Source organism: Eubalaena glacialis, chromosome 2 (genome assembly GCF_028564815.1).
Source record: "Eubalaena glacialis isolate mEubGla1 chromosome 2, mEubGla1.1.hap2.+ XY, whole genome shotgun sequence".
Lineage (NCBI taxonomy): Eukaryota > Metazoa > Chordata > Mammalia > Artiodactyla > Balaenidae > Eubalaena > Eubalaena glacialis.
Genome location: NC_083717.1, coordinates 55,805,246 through 55,828,704, shown reverse-complemented (window position 1 = coordinate 55,828,704; position 23,459 = coordinate 55,805,246). Strand labels below are relative to the sequence as shown.

At 56.6% G+C, this 23,459-nt stretch overlaps 8 non-coding genes across 8 annotated transcripts; all 8 read left to right on the top strand.

Annotated features, from left to right (window-relative positions):
* The first annotated feature begins 1,385 nt into the window (after window positions 1-1,385).
* Window positions 1,386-1,478, top strand: LOC133086355 (small nucleolar RNA SNORD116). Its single transcript, XR_009700111.1, has one exon. It is a non-coding gene; the product is annotated as a small nucleolar RNA SNORD116 (small nucleolar RNA).
* Window positions 1,479-4,173: 2,695 nt separating this feature from the next.
* LOC133086354 (small nucleolar RNA SNORD116) lies at window positions 4,174-4,266 on the top strand. The gene has a single exon (XR_009700110.1). It is a non-coding gene; the product is annotated as a small nucleolar RNA SNORD116 (small nucleolar RNA).
* A 2,695-nt stretch (window positions 4,267-6,961) lies between these two features.
* On the top strand, window positions 6,962-7,054 carry LOC133086353 (small nucleolar RNA SNORD116). The gene has a single exon (XR_009700109.1). It is a non-coding gene; the product is annotated as a small nucleolar RNA SNORD116 (small nucleolar RNA).
* A 2,695-nt stretch (window positions 7,055-9,749) lies between these two features.
* On the top strand, window positions 9,750-9,842 carry LOC133086352 (small nucleolar RNA SNORD116). Its single transcript, XR_009700108.1, has one exon. It is a non-coding gene; the product is annotated as a small nucleolar RNA SNORD116 (small nucleolar RNA).
* A 2,695-nt stretch (window positions 9,843-12,537) lies between these two features.
* Window positions 12,538-12,630, top strand: LOC133086351 (small nucleolar RNA SNORD116). Its single transcript, XR_009700107.1, has one exon. It is a non-coding gene; the product is annotated as a small nucleolar RNA SNORD116 (small nucleolar RNA).
* A 2,695-nt stretch (window positions 12,631-15,325) lies between these two features.
* On the top strand, window positions 15,326-15,418 carry LOC133086350 (small nucleolar RNA SNORD116). The gene has a single exon (XR_009700106.1). It is a non-coding gene; the product is annotated as a small nucleolar RNA SNORD116 (small nucleolar RNA).
* Window positions 15,419-18,112: 2,694 nt separating this feature from the next.
* On the top strand, window positions 18,113-18,205 carry LOC133086349 (small nucleolar RNA SNORD116). The gene has a single exon (XR_009700105.1). It is a non-coding gene; the product is annotated as a small nucleolar RNA SNORD116 (small nucleolar RNA).
* Window positions 18,206-20,900: 2,695 nt separating this feature from the next.
* Window positions 20,901-20,993, top strand: LOC133086348 (small nucleolar RNA SNORD116). The gene has a single exon (XR_009700104.1). It is a non-coding gene; the product is annotated as a small nucleolar RNA SNORD116 (small nucleolar RNA).
* The last annotated feature ends 2,466 nt before the right edge of the window (window positions 20,994-23,459 follow it).

Genomic DNA, 23,459 nt, shown 5'->3' with positions numbered 1-23,459 from the left:
GTCTGTCTTCCCTGGTGTTCAGTGTCCCCGTGTTCGCATGATGTCTGTGGCTTCAAGTAGGGTTGAGTCGCCCTGCAGGCAGCAGGAGGGCACTTAGGACGAGGCTGTGAAGCGTTTGAGCGTTTCCTCAGTGGTCTGGGCCGCGAAACCTGCCAGTTGGAAGCTTGCCGATACGTGGCCGGGAAGGTGGCCTAATTTCCGCTGTCAGGTCCCAACCTGTGTCCTGGTTGCTGAAGCCCAACACTTCCCGTTGTGGGCATTCCCACGGGGTCACGGAAAGTGATATGGTCTAGTTGGCGAGAAGAGGCACTTGGGCCGAAGTTCGTTAGCCCCTTGAGTAGTGCCGGGCTGCATCTTGCCTGTAGGCAACTGCAGGTCGGAGTCAGCCCCCCCATGGGAGGTTCCCTTGCTTCTGGGAGCGCTGGGAGTGACCCCAAGGGCACATCAGATGTGCTTGTAGGTGGCAGGGTCTCCAGGTCCACGTAGATGTGACACCCACGGCCGGGAGGCAGGTCTCGTCCAGTCTTTGTGCTTTGGTCAGAAGGAGTGGCTGTGGGAGAGCGGGAGTCTGTGACCTATTTCAGCAGCCCCTGGGCGTTAAACTTCGCATGCGGCCTCTTGAAGCTGACAGGGGTCTTTCTCCTTTTCCTTTCAGTTGGGGGTCCAACCAGGGTGCTGTGTATAAACTGTGGCGTTTACTGTTGGAGGTGTCTGCAGAGGGCCACAGCGACACCCAGAGACCAAGACGCGTATTCAGCGCCACGCACAGGAACCCACAAGCGCATCCTCGTGCGCAGTCACAGTCACACACGCCCACTCACGTGAATACACAGATACAGTGTCTGACACACCGACCAATGTACGTGCCTAACTTCCTCCAGTCATGCTGTGAGACACGCAATCAGTTTTCGGTAATGGATAGTGGTACTTGGAAAGCAGGTTCTGGGCTCACGGCAAGGTAAGTGTTCGCAAGAATCATGTTCTCTGAACCGTGGTGCAATTCAGAAGCCTGCATGATTTCTGTCCACTTCTCAGGTGCAGCTGCAGGGCAAGGCTGGCCGTCGGCAAAGACAAGAAGACCTTCGCGTTGTCTGATGACTGGATGTCCTAAGGAGAACTGGGAAAAGTGGGGCGGGCGCACGTTGCTGAGCGTGGCTGTGGATAACTCAGGACGGTATGCATTCACCCATACTAAAATGTGCCATTGGATATTAGGTTTTCATCAGATGGGCCCAGTGGCTGCAAGAGTGGATTGATTGTTGGTCTTGCTGAGTGGCCTGAAGACTGTGGATTCCCCAGGCTGTTGGAGTACTTCCGGGTCATGGCTCCTCTGCAGAGCCCCACGGCCTGCCCGTTTGTGTTCTGCAGCGTCCCAGCATGTGCTTGGATCGATGATGACACCCTTGTATGCATTCCTTGGAAAATCTGAACAAAATGAGTGAGAACGCTCTACCGTCTCCTTATCGAAACTGAGGTCCAGCACGTTTCCTCTCTCGGGGGTATGGGACAGTTAGGAGTGAGGTCCGACGTCCCCTGCTGACAGGCATGCAAACACCACTAAGGGCTCCAGCATTGGAGGGACTCCTGTGTGAGGGTCGACCGTGTCTGCCCATAAGCTGGGTCATCTATGAATCCCCGGTCCCTGCTAAAAGACCGCTGAGGGAATACAAGGGGGCAGGCTCTCCTGCTAGTCTTCAGAGTCGGAGCGTGTGCTGGTGGAGGCCCAGTGAGCTTGCAGCTTGGAGAGGTGTATTTTGGCCAGGATCACGCTTTGTGCATGGCGCTTCGGAGGTTGATTCTGGAAGCCAAAGTGAGCAAGCTTCCCTGGTTGGAGCCTGGAGCCTCAGGCCAGGCCTGAGGCCCTCTGTGATGTTGTGTGTGGTGTGGTGAGGTTCCTGAGTGCCCGGTGGGGCTGGAGCAGTGAGCAGGGGTGGGCTGGAGTTGAGCGATGGCAGAAGGGGGCCGATGGACTAGGCCACGGGGCTGCCCCTTTCAGCTCCTCTGCTGAAGCTGCCGGCACACTGTTGGTGCTAAGTGGATCATCGTGGAGTGGGCTGAGGATCGAGTGCTGCATTTAAGCCTGTGTGGTGGCTGGGGGCCTGGAGAGAAAGTTAAGGTATCATGAGGACACGTCCTATGTAATGTCGTGGGATGGGCTGTCATCATTGGGTTGCAGGTGCTGGCCTCAGCTTCCCGAGGATGTGTCTTGTTCGTGAAGGGCTGGCATCAGCTGCCTATGGAGGGGATGGCTTTGGCAGTTCATGAGGATGTAGTGAGGTAGGTAACCTGTGTAGAGTTGCGATCCCATTTCCGGAGGAGTGACTCCACACGGGTGTCTTGCGGGACGTAGAGAAGATGGACATGCTGAGGCATCTGTGCCGGCCTCCTTGGGGGTAGGTGAGTTATGGGAACAAGCCCTTTGGTCGTTTTGTTCCTTCTTTTGGGAATGTGCAAAGCGATAGTGTTTCTCCCGGAGGGCATGACGCGGCCGGCCCATGTGGCATGCAGGCCGTTCGAAGAGCCAGAGCTTTATCCGGAGCAGTCCATTGGCCGGGAAGAGATGGGGACACAGTTGCCCTGCCAGGTGCCCTGCCGTGGCCAACCACCTTTCCCTTTCAGGCTTCCAAGTCCCCTCGCATGGCAGAGGTCTTCCATTGAAAGTCTGTCTGTGGTCCTCGGGGACAGTGCCTTTGATCACTGTGAGTTCCTCGGTAGTGTCGCTGTGGCAGTGGAGAATTGCCAGGATGCATGCGGTGCCGTGGGCCTCATCAAAGCAGACAGGCTTGCGGTCTGTCTTCCCTGGTGTTCAGTGTCCCCGTGTTCGCATGACGTCTGTGGCTTCAAGTAGGGTTGAGTCGCCCTGCAGGCAGCAGGAGGGCACTTAGGACGAGGCTGTGAAGCGTTTGAGCGTTTCCTCAGTGGTCTGGGCCGCGAAACCTGCCAGTTGGAAGCTTGCCGATACGTGGCCGGGAAGGTGGCCTAATTTCCGCTGTCAGGTCCCAACCTGTGTCCTGGTTGCTGAAGCCCAACACTTCCCGTTGTGGGCATTCCCACGGGGTCACGGAAAGTGATATGGTCTAGTTGGCGAGAAGAGGCACTTGGGCCGAAGTTCGTTAGCCCCTTGAGTAGTGCCGGGCTGCATCTTGCCTGTAGGCAACTGCAGGTCGGAGTCAGCCCCCCCATGGGAGGTTCCCTTGCTTCTGGGAGCGCTGGGAGTGACCCCAAGGGCACATCAGATGTGCTTGTAGGTGGCAGGGTCTCCAGGTCCACGTAGATGTGACACCCACGGCCGGGAGGCAGGTCTCGTCCAGTCTTTGTGCTTTGGTCAGAAGGCGTGGCTGTGGGAGAGCGGGAGTCTGTGACCTATTTCAGCAGCCCCTGGGCGTTAAACTTCGCATGCGGCCTCTTGAAGCTGACAGGGGTCTTTCTCCTTTTCCTTTCAGTTGGGGGTCCAACCAGGGTGCTGTGTATAAACTGTGGCGTTTACTGTTGGAGGTGTCTGCAGAGGGCCACAGCGACACCCAGAGACCAAGACGCGTATTCAGCGCCACGCACAGGAACCCACAAGCGCATCCTCGTGCGCAGTCACAGTCACACACGCCCACTCACGTGAATACACAGATACAGTGTCTGACACACCGACCAATGTACGTGCCTAACTTCCTCCAGTCATGCTGTGAGACACGCAATCAGTTTTCGGTAATGGATAGTGGTACTTGGAAAGCAGGTTCTGGGCTCACGGCAAGGTAAGTGTTTGCAAGAATCATGTTCTCTGAACCGTGGTGCAATTCAGAAGCCTGCATGATTTCTGTCCACTTCTCAGGTGCAGCTGCAGGGCAAGGCTGGCCGTCGGCAAAGACAAGAAGACCTTCGTGTTGTCTGATGACTGGATGTCCTAAGGAGAACTGGAAAAAGTGGGGCGGGCGCACGTTGCTGAGCGTGGCTGTGGATAACTCAGGACGGTATGCATTCACCCATACTAAAATGTGCCATTGGATATTAGGTTTTCATCAGATGGGCCCAGTGGCTGCAAGAGTGGATTGATTGTTGGTCTTGCTGAGTGGCCTGAAGACTGTGGATTCCCCAGGCTGTTGGAGTACTTCTGGGTCATGGCTCCTCTGCAGAGCCCCACGGCCTGCCCGTTTGTGTTCTGCAGCGTCCCAGCATGTGCTTGGATCGATGATGACACCCTTGTATGCATTCCTTGGAAAATCTGAACAAAATGAGTGAGAACGCTCTACCGTCTCCTTATCGAAACTGAGGTCCAGCACGTTTCCTCTCTCGGGGGTATGGGACAGTTAGGAGTGAGGGCCGACGTCCCCTGCTGACAGGCATGCAAACACCACTAAGGGCTCCAGCATTGGAGGGACTCCTGTGTGAGGGTCGACCGTGTCTGCCCATAAGCTGGGTCATCTATGAATCCCCGGTCCCTGCTAAAAGACCGCTGAGGGAATACAAGGGGCCAGGCTCTCCTGCTAGTCTTCAGAGTCGGAGCGTGTGCTGGTGGAGGCCCAGTGAGCTTGCAGCTTGGAGAGGTGTGTTTTGGCCAGGATCACGCTTTGTGCATGGCGCTTTGGAGGTTGATTCTGGAAGCCAAAGTGAGCAAGCTTCCCTGGTTGGAGCCTGGAGCCTCAGGCCAGGCCTGAGGCCCTCTGTCATGTTGTGTGTGGTGTGGTGAGGTTCCTGAGTGCCCGGTGGGGCTGGAGCAGTGAGCAGGGGTGGGCTGGAGTTGAGCGATGGCAGAAGGGGGCCGATGGACTAGGCCACGGGGCTGCCCCTTTCAGCTCCTCTGCTGAAGCTGCCGGCACACTGTTGGTGCTAAGTGGATCATCGTGGAGTGGGCTGAGGATCGAGTGCTGCATTTAAGCCTGTGTGGTGGCTGGGGGCCTGGAGAGAAAGTTAAGGTATCATGAGGACACGTCCTATGTAATGTCGTGGGATGGGCTGTCATCATTGGGTTGCAGGTGCTGGCCTCAGCTTCCCGAGGATGTGTCTTGTTCGTGAAGGGCTGGCATCAGCTGCCTATGGAGGGGATGGCTTTGGCAGTTCATGAGGATGTAGTGAGGTAGGTAACCTGTGTAGAGTTGCGATCCCATTTCCGGAGGAGTGACTCCACACGGGTGTCTTGCGGGACGTAGAGAAGATGGACATGCTGAGGCATCTGTGCCGGCCTCCTTGGGGGTAGGTGAGTTATGGGAACAAGCCCTTTGGTCGTTTTGTTCCTTCTTTTGGGAATGTGCAAAGCGATAGTGTTTCTCCCGGAGGGCATGACGCGGCCGGCCCATGTGGCATGCAGGCCGTTCGAAGAGCCAGAGCTTTATCCGGAGCAGTCCATTGGCCGGGAAGAGATGGGGACACAGTTGCCCTGCCAGGTGCCCTGCCGTGGCCAACCACCTTTCCCTTTCAGGCTTCCAAGTCCCCTCGCATGGCAGAGGTCTTCCATTGAAAGTCTGTCTGTGGTCCTCGGGGACAGTGCCTTTGATCACTGTGAGTTCCTCGGTAGTGTCGCTGTGGCAGTGGAGAATTGCCAGGATGCATGCGGTGCCGTGGGCCTCATCAAAGCAGACAGGCTTGCGGTCTGTCTTCCCTGGTGTTCAGTGTCCCCGTGTTCGCATGATGTCTGTGGCTTCAAGTAGGGTTGAGTCGCCCTGCAGGCAGCAGGAGGGCACTTAGGACGAGGCTGTGAAGCGTTTGAGCGTTTCCTCAGTGGTCTGGGCCGCGAAACCTGCCAGTTGGAAGCTTGCCGATACGTGGCCGGGAAGGTGGCCTAATTTCCGCTGTCAGGTCCCAACCTGTGTCCTGGTTGCTGAAGCCCAACACTTCCCATTGTGGGCATTCCCACGGGGTCACGGAAAGTGATATGGTCTAGTTGGCGAGAAGAGGCACTTGGGCCGAAGTTCGTTAGCCCCTTGAGTAGTGCCGGGCTGCATCTTGCCTGTAGGCAACTGCAGGTCGGAGTCAGCCCCCCCATGGGAGGTTCCCTTGCTTCTGGGAGCGCTGGGAGTGACCCCAAGGGCACATCAGATGTGCTTGTAGGTGGCAGGGTCTCCAGGTCCACGTAGATGTGACACCCACGGCCGGGAGGCAGGTCTCGTCCAGTCTTTGTGCTTTGGTCAGAAGGCGTGGCTGTGGGAGAGCGGGAGTCTGTGACCTATTTCAGCAGCCCCTGGGCGTTAAACTTCGCATGCGGCCTCTTGAAGCTGACAGGGGTCTTTCTCCTTTTCCTTTCAGTTGGGGGTCCAACCAGGGTGCTGTGTATAAACTGTGGCGTTTACTGTTGGAGGTGTCTGCAGAGGGCCACAGCGACACCCAGAGACCAAGACACGTATTCAGCGCCACGCACAGGAACCCACAAGCGCATCCTCGTGCGCAGTCACAGTCACACACGCCCACTCACGTGAATACACAGATACAGTGTCTGACACACCGACCAATGTACGTGCCTAACTTCCTCCAGTCATGCTGTGAGACACGCAATCAGTTTTCGGTAATGGATAGTGGTACTTGGAAAGCAGGTTCTGGGCTCACGGCAAGGTAAGTGTTCGCAAGAATCATGTTCTCTGAACCGTGGTGCAATTCAGAAGCCTGCATGATTTCTGTCCACTTCTCAGGTGCAGCTGCAGGGCAAGGCTGGCCGTCGGCAAAGACAAGAAGACCTTCGTGTTGTCTGATGACTGGATGTCCTAAGGAGAACTGGAAAAAGTGGGGCGGGCGCACGTTGCTGAGCGTGGCTGTGGATAACTCAGGACGGTATGCATTCACCCATACTAAAATGTGCCATTGGATATTAGGTTTTCATCAGATGGGCCCAGTGGCTGCAAGAGTGGATTGATTGTTGGTCTTGCTGAGTGACCTGAAGACTGTGGATTCCCCAGGCTGTTGGAGTACTTCCGGGTCATGGCTCCTCTGCAGAGCCCCACGGCCTGCCCGTTTGTGTTCTGCAGCGTCCCAGCATGTGCTTGGATCGATGATGACACCCTTGTATGCATTCCTTGGAAAATCTGAACAAAATGAGTGAGAACGCTCTACCGTCTCCTTATCGAAACTGAGGTCCAGCACGTTTCCTCTCTCGGGGGTATGGGACAGTTAGGAGTGAGGGCCGACGTCCCCTGCTGACAGGCATGCAAACACCACTAAGGGCTCCAGCATTGGAGGGACTCCTGTGTGAGGGTCGACCGTGTCTGCCCATAAGCTGGGTCATCTATGAATCCCCGGTCCCTGCTAAAAGACCGCTGAGGGAATACAAGGGGCCAGGCTCTCCTGCTAGTCTTCAGAGTCGGAGCGTGTGCTGGTGGAGGCCCAGTGAGCTTGCAGCTTGGAGAGGTGTGTTTTGGCCAGGATCACGCTTTGTGCATGCCGCTTCGGAGGTTGATTCTGGAAGCCAAAGTGAGCAAGCTTCCCTGGTTGGAGCCTGGAGCCTCAGGCCAGGCCTGAGGCCCTCTGTGATGTTGTGTGTGGTGTGGTGAGGTTCCTGAGTGCCCGGTGGGGCTGGAGCAGTGAGCAGGGGTGGGCTGGAGTTGAGCGATGGCAGAAGGGGGCCGATGGACTAGGCCACGGGGCTGCCCCTTTCAGCTCCTCTGCTGAAGCTGCCGGCACACTGTTGGTGCTAAGTGGATCATCGTGGAGTGGGCTGAGGATCGAGTGCTGCATTTAAGCCTGTGTGGTGGCTGGGGGCCTGGAGAGAAAGTTAAGGTATCATGAGGACACGTCCTATGTAATGTCGTGGGATGGGCTGTCATCATTGGGTTGCAGGTGCTGGCCTCAGCTTCCCGAGGATGTGTCTTGTTCGTGAAGGGCTGGCATCAGCTGCCTATGGAGGGGATGGCTTTGGCAGTTCATGAGGATGTAGTGAGGTAGGTAACCTGTGTAGAGTTGCGATCCCATTTCCGGAGGAGTGACTCCACACGGGTGTCTTGCGGGACGTAGAGAAGATGGACATGCTGAGGCATCTGTGCCGGCCTCCTTGGGGGTAGGTGAGTTATGGGAACAAGCCCTTTGGTCGTTTTGTTCCTTCTTTTGGGAATGTGCAAAGCGATAGTGTTTCTCCCGGAGGGCATGACGCGGCCGGCCCATGTGGCATGCAGGCCGTTCGAAGAGCCAGAGCTTTATCCGGAGCAGTCCATTGGCCGGGAAGAGATGGGGACACAGTTGCCCTGCCAGGTGCCCTGCCGTGGCCAACCACCTTTCCCTTTCAGGCTTCCAAGTCCCCTCGCATGGCAGAGGTCTTCCATTGAAAGTCTGTCTGTGGTCCTCGGGGACAGTGCCTTTGATCACTGTGAGTTCCTCGGTAGTGTCGCTGTGGCAGTGGAGAATTGCCAGGATGCATGCGGTGCCGTGGGCCTCATCAAAGCAGACAGGCTTGCGGTCTGTCTTCCCTGGTGTTCAGTGTCCCCGTGTTCGCATGATGTCTGTGGCTTCAAGTAGGGTTGAGTCGCCCTGCAGGCAGCAGGAGGGCACTTAGGACGAGGCTGTGAAGCGTTTGAGCGTTTCCTCAGTGGTCTGGGCCGCGAAACCTGCCAGTTGGAAGCTTGCCGATACGTGGCCGGGAAGGTGGCCTAATTTCCGCTGTCAGGTCCCAACCTGTGTCCTGGTTGCTGAAGCCCAACACTTCCCGTTGTGGGCATTCCCACGGGGTCACGGAAAGTGATATGGTCTAGTTGGCGAGAAGAGGCACTTGGGCCGAAGTTCGTTAGCCCCTTGAGTAGTGCCGGGCTGCATCTTGCCTGTAGGCAACTGCAGGTCGGAGTCAGCCCCCCCATGGGAGGTTCCCTTGCTTCTGGGAGCGCTGGGAGTGACCCCAAGGGCACATCAGATGTGCTTGTAGGTGGCAGGGTCTCCAGGTCCACGTAGATGTGACACCCACGGCCGGGAGGCAGGTCTCGTCCAGTCTTTGTGCTTTGGTCAGAAGGAGTGGCTGTGGGAGAGCGGGAGTCTGTGACCTATTTCAGCAGCCCCTGGGCGTTAAACTTCGCATGCGGCCTCTTGAAGCTGACAGGGGTCTTTCTCCTTTTCCTTTCAGTTGGGGGTCCAACCAGGGTGCTGTGTATAAACTGTGGCGTTTACTGTTGGAGGTGTCTGCAGAGGGCCACAGCGACACCCAGAGACCAAGACGCGTATTCAGCGCCACGCACAGGAACCCACAAGCGCATCCTCGTGCGCAGTCACAGTCACACACGCCCACTCACGTGAATACACAGATACAGTGTCTGACACACCGACCAATGTACGTGCCTAACTTCCTCCAGTCATGCTGTGAGACACGCAATCAGTTTTCGGTAATGGATAGTGGTACTTGGAAAGCAGGTTCTGGGCTCACGGCAAGGTAAGTGTTCGCAAGAATCATGTTCTCTGAACCGTGGTGCAATTCAGAAGCCTGCATGATTTCTGTCCACTTCTCAGGTGCAGCTGCAGGGCAAGGCTGGCCGTCGGCAAAGACAAGAAGACCTTCGCGTTGTCTGATGACTGGATGTCCTAAGGAGAACTGGGAAAAGTGGGGCGGGCGCACGTTGCTGAGCGTGGCTGTGGATAACTCAGGACGGTATGCATTCACCCATACTAAAATGTGCCATTGGATATTAGGTTTTCATCAGATGGGCCCAGTGGCTGCAAGAGTGGATTGATTGTTGGTCTTGCTGAGTGGCCTGAAGACTGTGGATTCCCCAGGCTGTTGGAGTACTTCCGGGTCATGGCTCCTCTGCAGAGCCCCACGGCCTGCCCGTTTGTGTTCTGCAGCGTCCCAGCATGTGCTTGGATCGATGATGACACCCTTGTATGCATTCCTTGGAAAATCTGAACAAAATGAGTGAGAACGCTCTACCGTCTCCTTATCGAAACTGAGGTCCAGCACGTTTCCTCTCTCGGGGGTATGGGACAGTTAGGAGTGAGGTCCGACGTCCCCTGCTGACAGGCATGCAAACACCACTAAGGGCTCCAGCATTGGAGGGACTCCTGTGTGAGGGTCGACCGTGTCTGCCCATAAGCTGGGTCATCTATGAATCCCCGGTCCCTGCTAAAAGACCGCTGAGGGAATACAAGGGGGCAGGCTCTCCTGCTAGTCTTCAGAGTCGGAGCGTGTGCTGGTGGAGGCCCAGTGAGCTTGCAGCTTGGAGAGGTGTATTTTGGCCAGGATCACGCTTTGTGCATGGCGCTTCGGAGGTTGATTCTGGAAGCCAAAGTGAGCAAGCTTCCCTGGTTGGAGCCTGGAGCCTCAGGCCAGGCCTGAGGCCCTCTGTGATGTTGTGTGTGGTGTGGTGAGGTTCCTGAGTGCCCGGTGGGGCTGGAGCAGTGAGCAGGGGTGGGCTGGAGTTGAGCGATGGCAGAAGGGGGCCGATGGACTAGGCCACGGGGCTGCCCCTTTCAGCTCCTCTGCTGAAGCTGCCGGCACACTGTTGGTGCTAAGTGGATCATCGTGGAGTGGGCTGAGGATCGAGTGCTGCATTTAAGCCTGTGTGGTGGCTGGGGGCCTGGAGAGAAAGTTAAGGTATCATGAGGACACGTCCTATGTAATGTCGTGGGATGGGCTGTCATCATTGGGTTGCAGGTGCTGGCCTCAGCTTCCCGAGGATGTGTCTTGTTCGTGAAGGGCTGGCATCAGCTGCCTATGGAGGGGATGGCTTTGGCAGTTCATGAGGATGTAGTGAGGTAGGTAACCTGTGTAGAGTTGCGATCCCATTTCCGGAGGAGTGACTCCACACGGGTGTCTTGCGGGACGTAGAGAAGATGGACATGCTGAGGCATCTGTGCCGGCCTCCTTGGGGGTAGGTGAGTTATGGGAACAAGCCCTTTGGTCGTTTTGTTCCTTCTTTTGGGAATGTGCAAAGCGATAGTGTTTCTCCCGGAGGGCATGACGCGGCCGGCCCATGTGGCATGCAGGCCGTTCGAAGAGCCAGAGCTTTATCCGGAGCAGTCCATTGGCCGGGAAGAGATGGGGACACAGTTGCCCTGCCAGGTGCCCTGCCGTGGCCAACCACCTTTCCCTTTCAGGCTTCCAAGTCCCCTCGCATGGCAGAGGTCTTCCATTGAAAGTCTGTCTGTGGTCCTCGGGGACAGTGCCTTTGATCACTGTGAGTTCCTCGGTAGTGTCGCTGTGGCAGTGGAGAATTGCCAGGATGCATGCGGTGCCGTGGGCCTCATCAAAGCAGACAGGCTTGCGGTCTGTCTTCCCTGGTGTTCAGTGTCCCCATGTTCGCATGATGTCTGTGGCTTCAAGTAGGGTTGAGTCGCCCTGCAGGCAGCAGGAGGGCACTTAGGACGAGGCTGTGAAGCGTTTGAGCGTTTCCTCAGTGGTCTGGGCCGCGAAACCTGCCAGTTGGAAGCTTGCCGATACGTGGCCGGGAAGGTGGCCTAATTTCCGCTGTCAGGTCCCAACCTGTGTCCTGGTTGCTGAAGCCCAACACTTCCCGTTGTGGGCATTCCCACGGGGTCACGGAAAGTGATATGGTCTAGTTGGCGAGAAGAGGCACTTGGGCCGAAGTTCGTTAGCCCCTTGAGTAGTGCCGGGCTGCATCTTGCCTGTAGGCAACTGCAGGTCGGAGTCAGCCCCCCCATGGGAGGTTCCCTTGCTTCTGGGAGCGCTGGGAGTGACCCCAAGGGCACATCAGATGTGCTTGTAGGTGGCAGGGTCTCCAGGTCCACGTAGATGTGACACCCACGGCCGGGAGGCAGGTCTCGTCCAGTCTTTGTGCTTTGGTCAGAAGGAGTGGCTGTGGGAGAGCGGGAGTCTGTGACCTATTTCAGCAGCCCCTGGGCGTTAAACTTCGCATGCGGCCTCTTGAAGCTGACAGGGGTCTTTCTCCTTTTCCTTTCAGTTGGGGGTCCAACCAGGGTGCTGTGTATAAACTGTGGCGTTTACTGTTGGAGGTGTCTGCAGAGGGCCACAGCGACACCCAGAGACCAAGACGCGTATTCAGCGCCACGCACAGGAACCCACAAGCGCATCCTCGTGCGCAGTCACAGTCACACACGCCCACTCACGTGAATACACAGATACAGTGTCTGACACACCGACCAATGTACGTGCCTAACTTCCTCCAGTCATGCTGTGAGACACGCAATCAGTTTTCGGTAATGGATAGTGGTACTTGGAAAGCAGGTTCTGGGCTCACGGCAAGGTAAGTGTTCGCAAGAATCATGTTCTCTGAACCGTGGTGCAATTCAGAAGCCTGCATGATTTCTGTCCACTTCTCAGGTGCAGCTGCAGGGCAAGGCTGGCCGTCGGCAAAGACAAGAAGACCTTCGCGTTGTCTGATGACTGGATGTCCTAAGGAGAACTGGAAAAAGTGGGGCGGGCGCACGTTGCTGAGCGTGGCTGTGGATAACTCAGGACGGTATGCATTCACCCATACTAAAATGTGCCATTGGATATTAGGTTTTCATCAGATGGGCCCAGTGGCTGCAAGAGTGGATTGATTGTTGGTCTTGCTGAGTGGCCTGAAGACTGTGGATTCCCCAGGCTGTTGGAGTACTTCCGGGTCATGGCTCCTCTGCAGAGCCCCACGGCCTGCCCGTTTGTGTTCTGCAGCGTCCCAGCATGTGCTTGGATCGATGATGACACCCTTGTATGCATTCCTTGGAAAATCTGAACAAAATGAGTGAGAACGCTCTACCGTCTCCTTATCGAAACTGAGGTCCAGCACGTTTCCTCTCTTGGGGGTATGGGACAGTTAGGAGTGAGGGCCGACGTCCCCTGCTGACAGGCATGCAAACACCACTAAGGGCTCCAGCATTGGAGGGACTCCTGTGTGAGGGTCGACCGTGTCTGCCCATAAGCTGGGTCATCTATGAGTCCCCGGTCCCTGCTAAAAGACCGCTGAGGGAATACAAGGGGGCAGGCTCTCCTGCTAGTCTTCAGAGTCGGAGCGTGTGCTGGTGGAGGCCCAGTGAGCTTGCAGCTTGGAGAGGTGTGTTTTGGCCAGGATCACGCTTTGTGCATGCCGCTTCGGAGGTTGATTCTGGAAGCCAAAGTGAGCAAGCTTCCCTGGTTGGAGCCTGGAGCCTCAGGCCAGGCCTGAGGCCCTCTGTGATGTTGTGTGTGGTGTGGTGAGGTTCCTGAGTGCCCGGTGGGGCTGGAGCAGTGAGCAGGGGTGGGCTGGAGTTGAGCGATGGCAGAAGGGGGCCGATGGACTAGGCCACGGGGCTGCCCCTTTCAGCTCCTCTGCTGAAGCTGCCGGCACACTGTTGGTGCTAAGTGGATCATCGTGGAGTGGGCTGAGGATCGAGTGCTGCATTTAAGCCTGTGTGGTGGCTGGGGGCCTGGAGAGAAAGTTAAGGTATCATGAGGACACGTCCTATGTAATGTCGTGGGATGGGCTGTCATCATTGGGTTGCAGGTGCTGGCCTCAGCTTCCCGAGGATGTGTCTTGTTCGTGAAGGGCTGGCATCAGCTGCCTATGGAGGGGATGGCTTTGGCAGTTCATGAGGATGTAGTGAGGTAGGTAACCTGTGTAGAGTTGCGATCCCATTTCCGGAGGAGTGACTCCACACGGGTGTCTTGCGGGACGTAGAGAAGATGGACATGCTGAGGCATCTGTGCCGGCCTCCTTGGGGGTAGGTGAGTTATGGGAACAAGCCCTTTGGTCGTTTTGTTCCTTCTTTTGGGAATGTGCAAAGCGATAGTGTTTCTCCCGGAGGGCATGACGCGGCCGGCCCATGTGGCATGCAGGCCGTTCGAAGAGCCAGAGCTTTATCCGGAGCAGTCCATTGGCCGGGAAGAGATGGGGACACAGTTGCCCTGCCAGGTGCCCTGCTGTGGCCAACCACCTTTCCCTTTCAGGCTTCCAAGTCCCCTCGCATGGCAGAGGTCTTCCATTGAAAGTCTGTCTGTGGTCCTCGGGGACAGTGCCTTTGATCACTGTGAGTTCCTCGGTAGTGTCGCTGTGGCAGTGGAGAATTGCCAGGATGCATGCGGTGCCGTGGGCCTCATCAAAGCAGACAGGCTTGCGGTCTGTCTTCCCTGGTGTTCAGTGTCCCCGTGTTCGCATGACGTCTGTGGCTTCAAGTAGGGTTGAGTCGCCCTGCAGGCAGCAGGAGGGCACTTAAGACGAGGCTGTGAAGCGTTTGAGCGTTTCCTCAGTGGTCTGGGCCGCGAAACCTGCCAGTTGGAAGCTTGCCGATACGTGGCCGGGAAGGTGGCCTAATTTCCGCTGTCAGGTCCCAACCTGTGTCCTGGTTGCTGAAGCCCAACACTTCCCGTTGTGGGCATTCCCACGGGGTCACGGAAAGTGATATGGTCTAGTTGGCGAGAAGAGGCACTTGGGCCGAAGTTGGTTAGCCCCTTGAGTAGTGCCGGGCTGCATCTTGCCTGTAGGCAACTGCAGGTCGGAGTCAGCCCCCCCATGGGAGGTTCCCTTGCTTCTGGGAGCGCTGGGAGTGACCCCAAGGGCACATCAGATGTGCTTGTAGGTGGCAGGGTCTCCAGGTCCACGTAGATGTGACACCCACGGCCGGGAGGCAGGTCTCGTCCAGTCTTTGTGCTTTGGTCAGAAGGCGTGGCTGTGGGAGAGCGGGAGTCTGTGACCTATTTCAGCAGCCCCTGGGCGTTAAACTTCGCATGCGGCCTCTTGAAGCTGACAGGGGTCTTTCTCCTTTTCCTTTCAGTTGGGGGTCCAACCAGGGTGCTGTGTATAAACTGTGGCGTTTACTGTTGGAGGTGTCTGCAGAGGGCCACAGCGACACCCAGAGACCAAGACGCGTATTCAGCGCCACGCACAGGAACCCACAAGCGCATCCTCGTGCGCAGTCACAGTCACACACGCCCACTCACGTGAATACACAGATACAGTGTCTGACACACCGACCAATGTACGTGCCTAACTTCCTCCAGTCATGCTGTGAGACACGCAATCAGTTTTCGGTAATGGATAGTGGTACTTGGAAAGCAGGTTCTGGGCTCACGGCAATGTAAGTGTTCGCAAGAATCATGTTCTCTGAACCGTGGTGCAATTCAGAAGCCTGCATGATTTCTGTCCACTTCTCAGGTGCAGCTGCAGGGCAAGGCTGGCCGTCGGCAAAGACAAGAAGACCTTCGTGTTGTCTGATGACTGGATGTCCTAAGGAGAACTGGAAAAAGTGGGGCGGGCGCACGTTGCTGAGCGTGGCTGTGGATAACTCAGGACGGTATGCATTCACCCATACTAAAATGTGCCATTGGATATTAGGTTTTCATCAGATGGGCCCAGTGGCTGCAAGAGTGGATTGATTGTTGGTCTTGCTGAGTGGCCTGAAGACTGTGGATTCCCCAGGCTGTTGGAGTACTTCCGGGTCATGGCTCCTCTGCAGAGCCCCACGGCCTGCCCGTTTGTGTTCTGCAGCGTCCCAGCATGTGCTTGGATCGATGATGACACCCTTGTATGCATTCCTTGGAAAATCTGAACAAAATGAGTGAGAACGCTCTACCGTCTCCTTATCGAAACTGAGGTCCAGCACGTTTCCTCTCTCGGGGGTATGGGACAGTTAGGAGTGAGGGCCGACGTCCCCTGCTGACAGGCATGCAAACACCACTAAGGGCTCCAGCATTGGAGGGACTCCTGTGTGAGGGTCGACCGTGTCTGCCCATAAGCTGGGTCATCTATGAATCCCCGGTCCCTGCTAAAAGACCGCTGAGGGAATACAAGGGGCCAGGCTCTCCTGCTAGTCTTCAGAGTCGGAGCGTGTGCTGGTGGAGGCCCAGTGAGCTTGCAGCTTGGAGAGGTGTGTTTTGGCCAGGATCACGCTTTGTGCATGGCGCTTTGGAGGTTGATTCTGGAAGCCAAAGTGAGCAAGCTTCCCTGGTTGGAGCCTGGAGCCTCAGGCCAGGCCTGAGGCCCTCTGTGATGTTGTGTGTGGTGTGGTGAGGTTCCTGAGTGCCCGGTGGGGCTGGAGCAGTGAGCAGGGGTGGGCTGGAGTTGAGCGATGGCAGAAGGGGGCCGATGGACTAGGCCACGGGGCTGCCCCTTTCAGCTCCTCTGCTGAAGCTGCCGGCACACTGTTGGTGCTAAGTGGATCATCGTGGAGTGGGCTGAGGATCGAGTGCTGCATTTAAGCCTGTGTGGTGGCTGGGGGCCTGGAGAGAAAGTTAAGGTATCATGAGGACACGTCCTATGTAATGTCGTGGGATGGGCTGTCATCATTGGGTTGCAGGTGCTGGCCTCAGCTTCCCGAGGATGTGTCTTGTTCGTGAAGGGCTGGCATCAGCTGCCTATGGAGGGGATGGCTTTGGCAGTTCATGAGGATGTAGTGAGGTAGGTAACCTGTGTAGAGTTGCGATCCCATTTCCGGAGGAGTGACTCCACACGGGTGTCTTGCGGGACGTAGAGAAGATGGACATGCTGAGGCATCTGTGCCGGCCTCCTTGGGGGTAGGTGAGTTATGGGAACAAGCCCTTTGGTCGTTTTGTTCCTTCTTTTGGGAATGTGCAAAGCGATAGTGTTTCTCCCGGGGGCATGACGCGGCCGGCCCATGTGGCATGCAGGCCGTTCGAAGAGCCAGAGCTTTATCCGGAGCAGTCCATTGGCCGGGAAGAGATGGGGACACAGTTGCCCTGCCAGGTGCCCTGCCGTGGCCAACCACCTTTCCCTTTCAGGCTTCCAAGTCCCCTCGCATGGCAGAGGTCTTCCATTGAAAGTCTGTCTGTGGTCCTCGGGGACAGTGCCTTTGATCACTGTGAGTTCCTCGGTAGTGTCGCTGTGGCAGTGGAGAATTGCCAGGATGCATGCGGTGCCGTGGGCCTCATCAAAGCAGACAGGCTTGCGGTCTGTCTTCCCTGGTGTTCAGTGTCCCCGTGTTCGCATGATGTCTGTGGCTTCAAGTAGGGTTGAGTCGCCCTGCAGGCAGCAGGAGGGCACTTAGGACGAGGCTGTGAAGCGTTTGAGCGTTTCCTCAGTGGTCTGGGCCGCGAAACCTGCCAGTTGGAAGCTTGCCGATACGTGGCCGGGAAGGTGGCCTAATTTCCGCTGTCAGGTCCCAACCTGTGTCCTGGTTGCTGAAGCCCAACACTTCCCATTGTGGGCATTCCCACGGGGTCACGGAAAGTGATATGGTCTAGTTGGCGAGAAGAGGCACTTGGGCCGAAGTTCGTTAGCCCCTTGAGTAGTGCCGGGCTGCATCTTGCCTGTAGGCAACTGCAGGTCGGAGTCAGCCCCCCCATGGGAGGTTCCCTTGCTTCTGGGAGCGCTGGGAGTGACCCCAAGGGCACATCAGATGTGCTTGTAGGTGGCAGGGTCTCCAGGTCCACGTAGATGTGACACCCACGGCCGGGAGGCAGGTCTCGTCCAGTCTTTGTGCTTTGGTCAGAAGGCGTGGCTGTGGGAGAGCGGGAGTCTGTGACCTATTTCAGCAGCCCCTGGGCGTTAAACTTCGCATGCGGCCTCTTGAAGCTGACAGGGGTCTTTCTCCTTTTCCTTTCAGTTGGGGGTCCAACCAGGGTGCTGTGTATAAACTGTGGCGTTTACTGTTGGAGGTGTCTGCAGAGGGCCACAGCGACACCCAGAGACCAAGACGCGTATTCAGCGCCACGCACAGGAACCCACAAGCGCATCCTCGTGCGCAGTCACAGTCACACACGCCCACTCACGTGAATACACAGATACAGTGTCTGACACACCGACCAATGTACGTGCCTAACTTCCTCCAGTCATGCTGTGAGACACGCAATCAGTTTTCGGTAATGGATAGTGGTACTTGGAAAGCAGGTTCTGGGCTCACGGCAAGGTAAGTGTTCGCAAGAATCATGTTCTCTGAACCGTGGTGCAATTCAGAAGCCTGCATGATTTCTGTCCACTTCTCAGGTGCAGCTGCAGGGCAAGGCTGGCCGTCGGCAAAGACAAGAAGACCTTCGTGTTGTCTGATGACTGGATGTCCTAAGGAGAACTGGAAAAAGTGGGGCGGGCGCACGTTGCTGAGCGTGGCTGTGGATAACTCAGGACGGTATGCATTCACCCATACTAAAATGTGCCATTGGATATTAGGTTTTCATCAGATGGGCCCAGTGGCTGCAAGAGTGGATTGATTGTTGGTCTTGCTGAGTGACCTGAAGACTGTGGATTCCCCAGGCTGTTGGAGTACTTCCGGGTCATGGCTCCTCTGCAGAGCCCCACGGCCTGCCCGTTTGTGTTCTGCAGCGTCCCAGCATGTGCTTGGATCGATGATGACACCCTTGTATGCATTCCTTGGAAAATCTGAACAAAATGAGTGAGAACGCTCTACCGTCTCCTTATCGAAACTGAGGTCCAGCACGTTTCCTCTCTCGGGGGTATGGGACAGTTAGGAGTGAGGGCCGACGTCCCCTGCTGACAGGCATGCAAACACCACTAAGGGCTCCAGCATTGGAGGGACTCCTGTGTGAGGGTCGACCGTGTCTGCCCATAAGCTGGGTCATCTATGAATCCCCGGTCCCTGCTAAAAGACCGCTGAGGGAATACAAGGGGCCAGGCTCTCCTGCTAGTCTTCAGAGTCGGAGCGTGTGCTGGTGGAGGCCCAGTGAGCTTGCAGCTTGGAGAGGTGTGTTTTGGCCAGGATCACGCTTTGTGCATGGCGCTTCGGAGGTTGATTCTGGAAGCCAAAGTGAGCAAGCTTCCCTGGTTGGAGCCTGGAGCCTCAGGCCAGGCCTGAGGCCCTCTGTGATGTTGTGTGTGGTGTGGTGAGGTTCCTGAGTGCCCGGTGGGGCTGGAGCAGTGAGCAGGGGTGGGCTGGAGTTGAGCGATGGCAGAAGGGGGCCGATGGACTAGGCCACGGGGCTGCCCCTTTCAGCTCCTCTGCTGAAGCTGCCGGCACACTGTTGGTGCTAAGTGGATCATCGTGGAGTGGGCTGAGGATCGAGTGCTGCATTTAAGCCTGTGTGGTGGCTGGGGGCCTGGAGAGAAAGTTAAGGTATCATGAGGACACGTCCTATGTAATGTCGTGGGATGGGCTGTCATCATTGGGTTGCAGGTGCTGGCCTCAGCTTCCCGAGGATGTGTCTTGTTCGTGAAGGGCTGGCATCAGCTGCCTATGGAGGGGATGGCTTTGGCAGTTCATGAGGATGTAGTGAGGTAGGTAACCTGTGTAGAGTTGCGATCCCATTTCCGGAGGAGTGACTCCACACGGGTGTCTTGCGGGACGTAGAGAAGATGGACATGCTGAGGCATCTGTGCCGGCCTCCTTGGGGGTAGGTGAGTTATGGGAACAAGCCCTTTGGTCGTTTTGTTCCTTCTTTTGGGAATGTGCAAAGCGATAGTGTTTCTCCCGGAGGGCATGACGCGGCCGGCCCATGTGGCATGCAGGCCGTTCGAAGAGCCAGAGCTTTATCCGGAGCAGTCCATTGGCCGGGAAGAGATGGGGACACAGTTGCCCTGCCAGGTGCCCTGCCGTGGCCAACCACCTTTCCCTTTCAGGCTTCCAAGTCCCCTCGCATGGCAGAGGTCTTCCATTGAAAGTCTGTCTGTGGTCCTCGGGGACAGTGCCTTTGATCACTGTGAGTTCCTCGGTAGTGTCGCTGTGGCAGTGGAGAATTGCCAGGATGCATGCGGTGCCGTGGGCCTCATCAAAGCAGACAGGCTTGCGGTCTGTCTTCCCTGGTGTTCAGTGTCCCCGTGTTCGCATGATGTCTGTGGCTTCAAGTAGGGTTGAGTCGCCCTGCAGGCAGCAGGAGGGCACTTAGGACGAGGCTGTGAAGCGTTTGAGCGTTTCCTCAGTGGTCTGGGCCGCGAAACCTGCCAGTTGGAAGCTTGCCGATACGTGGCCGGGAAGGTGGCCTAATTTCCGCTGTCAGGTCCCAACCTGTGTCCTGGTTGCTGAAGCCCAACACTTCCCGTTGTGGGCATTCCCACGGGGTCACGGAAAGTGATATGGTCTAGTTGGCGAGAAGAGGCACTTGGGCCGAAGTTCGTTAGCCCCTTGAGTAGTGCCGGGCTGCATCTTGCCTGTAGGCAACTGCAGGTCGGAGTCAGCCCCCCCATGGGAGGTTCCCTTGCTTCTGGGAGCGCTGGGAGTGACCCCAAGGGCACATCAGATGTGCTTGTAGGTGGCAGGGTCTCCAGGTCCACGTAGATGTGACACCCACGGCCGGGAGGCAGGTCTCGTCCAGTCTTTGTGCTTTGGTCAGAAGGAGTGGCTGTGGGAGAGCGGGAGTCTGTGACCTATTTCAGCAGCCCCTGGGCGTTAAACTTCGCATGCGGCCTCTTGAAGCTGACAGGGGTCTTTCTCCTTTTCCTTTCAGTTGGGGGTCCAACCAGGGTGCTGTGTATAAACTGTGGCGTTTACTGTTGGAGGTGTCTGCAGAGGGCCACAGCGACACCCAGAGACCAAGACGCGTATTCAGCGCCACGCACAGGAACCCACAAGCGCATCCTCGTGCGCAGTCACAGTCACACACGCCCACTCACGTGAATACACAGATACAGTGTCTGACACACCGACCAATGTACGTGCCTAACTTCCTCCAGTCATGCTGTGAGACACGCAATCAGTTTTCGGTAATGGATAGTGGTACTTGGAAAGCAGGTTCTGGGCTCACGGCAAGGTAAGTGTTCGCAAGAATCATGTTCTCTGAACCGTGGTGCAATTCAGAAGCCTGCATGATTTCTGTCCACTTCTCAGGTGCAGCTGCAGGGCAAGGCTGGCCGTCGGCAAAGACAAGAAGACCTTCGCGTTGTCTGATGACTGGATGTCCTAAGGAGAACTGGGAAAAGTGGGGCGGGCGCACGTTGCTGAGCGTGGCTGTGGATAACTCAGGACGGTATGCATTCACCCATACTAAAATGTGCCATTGGATATTAGGTTTTCATCAGATGGGCCCAGTGGCTGCAAGAGTGGATTGATTGTTGGTCTTGCTGAGTGGCCTGAAGACTGTGGATTCCCCAGGCTGTTGGAGTACTTCCGGGTCATGGCTCCTCTGCAGAGCCCCACGGCCTGCCCGTTTGTGTTCTGCAGCGTCCCAGCATGTGCTTGGATCGATGATGACACCCTTGTATGCATTCCTTGGAAAATCTGAACAAAATGAGTGAGAACGCTCTACCGTCTCCTTATCGAAACTGAGGTCCAGCACGTTTCCTCTCTCGGGGGTATGGGACAGTTAGGAGTGAGGGCCGACGTCCCCTGCTGACAGGCATGCAAACACCACTAAGGGCTCCAGCATTGGAGGGACTCCTGTGTGAGGGTCGACCGTGTCTGCCCATAAGCTGGGTCATCTATGAATCCCCGGTCCCTGCTAAAAGACCGCTGAGGGAATACAAGGGGGCAGGCTCTCCTGCTAGTCTTCAGAGTCGGAGCGTGTGCTGGTGGAGGCCCAGTGAGCTTGCAGCTTGGAGAGGTGTATTTTGGCCAGGATCACGCTTTGTGCATGGCGCTTCGGAGGTTGATTCTGGAAGCCAAAGTGAGCAAGCTTCCCTGGTTGGAGCCTGGAGCCTCAGGCCAGGCCTGAGGCCCTCTGTGATGTTGTGTGTGGTGTGGTGAGGTTCCTGAGTGCCCGGTGGGGCTGGAGCAGTGAGCAGGGGTGGGCTGGAGTTGAGCGATGGCAGAAGGGGGCCGATGGACTAGGCCACGGGGCTGCCCCTTTCAGCTCCTCTGCTGAAGCTGCCGGCACACTGTTGGTGCTAAGTGGATCATCGTGGAGTGGGCTGAGGATCGAGTGCTGCATTTAAGCCTGTGTGGTGGCTGGGGGCCTGGAGAGAAAGTTAAGGTATCATGAGGACACGTCCTATGTAATGTCGTGGGATGGGCTGTCATCATTGGGTTGCAGGTGCTGGCCTCAGCTTCCCGAGGATGTGTCTTGTTCGTGAAGGGCTGGCATCAGCTGCCTATGGAGGGGATGGCTTTGGCAGTTCATGAGGATGTAGTGAGGTAGGTAACCTGTGTAGAGTTGCGATCCCATTTCCGGAGGAGTGACTCCACACGGGTGTCTTGCGGGACGTAGAGAAGATGGACATGCTGAGGCATCTGTGCCGGCCTCCTTGGGGGTAGGTGAGTTATGGGAACAAGCCCTTTGGTCGTTTTGTTCCTTCTTTTGGGAATGTGCAAAGCGATAGTGTTTCTCCCGGAGGGCATGACGCGGCCGGCCCATGTGGCATGCAGGCCGTTCGAAGAGCCAGAGCTTTATCCGGAGCAGTCCATTGGCCGGGAAGAGATGGGGACACAGTTGCCCTGCCAGGTGCCCTGCCGTGGCCAACCACCTTTCCCTTTCAGGCTTCCAAGTCCCCTCGCATGGCAGAGGTCTTCCATTGAAAGTCTGTCTGTGGTCCTCGGGGACAGTGCCTTTGATCACTGTGAGTTCCTCGGTAGTGTCGCTGTGGCAGTGGAGAATTGCCAGGATGCATGCGGTGCCGTGGGCCTCATCAAAGCAGACAGGCTTGCGGTCTGTCTTCCCTGGTGTTCAGTGTCCCCGTGTTCGCATGACGTCTGTGGCTTCAAGTAGGGTTGAGTCGCCCTGCAGGCAGCAGGAGGGCACTTAGGACGAGGCTGTGAAGCGTTTGAGCGTTTCCTCAGTGGTCTGGGCCACGAAACCTGCCAGTTGGAAGCTTGCCGATACGTGGCCGGGAAGGTGGCCTAATTTCCGCTGTCAGGTCCCAACCTGTGTCATGGTTGCTGAAGCCCAACACTTCCCGTTGTGGGCATTCCCACGGGGTCACGGAAAGTGATATGGTCTAGTTGGCGAGAAGAGGCACTTGGGCCGAAGTTCGTTAGCCCCTTGAGTAGTGCCGGGCTGCATCTTGCCTGTAGGCAACTGCAGGAGGTTCCCTTGCTTCTGGGAGCACTGGGAGTGACCCCAAGGGCACATCAGATGTGCTTGTAGGTGGCAGGGTCTCCAGGTCCACGTAGATGTGACACCCACGGCCGGGAGGCAGGTCTCGTCCAGTATTTGTGCTTTGGTCAGAAGGCGTGGCTGTGGGAGAGCGGGAGTCTGTGACCTATTTCAGCAGCCCCTGGGCATTAAACTTCGCATGCGGCCTCTTGAAGCTGACAGGGGTCTTTCTCCTTTTCCTTTCAGTTGGGGGTCCAACCAGGGTGCTGTGTATAAACTATGGCGTTTACTGTTGGAGGTGTCTGCAGAGGGCCACAGCGACACCCAGAGACCAAGACGCGTATTCAGCGCCACGCACAGGAACCCAGAAGCGCATCCTCGTGCGCAGTCACAGTCACACACGCCCACTCACGTGAATACACAGATACAGTGTCTGGCACACCGACCAATGTACGTGCCTAACTTCCTCCAGTCATGCTGTGAGACACGCAATCAGTTTTCGGTAATGGATAGTGGTACTTGGAAAGCAGGTTCTGGGCTCACGGCAAGGTAAGTGTTCGCAAGAATCATGTTCTCTGAACCGTGGTGCAATTCAGAAGCCTGCATGATTTCTGTCCACTTCTCAGGTGCAGCTGCAGGGCAAGGCTGGCCGTCGGCAAAGACAAGAAGACCTTCGCGTTGTCTGATGACTGGATGTCCTAAGGAGAACTGGAAAAAGTGGGGCGGGCGCACGTTGCTGAGCGTGGCTGTGGATAACTCAGGACGGTAT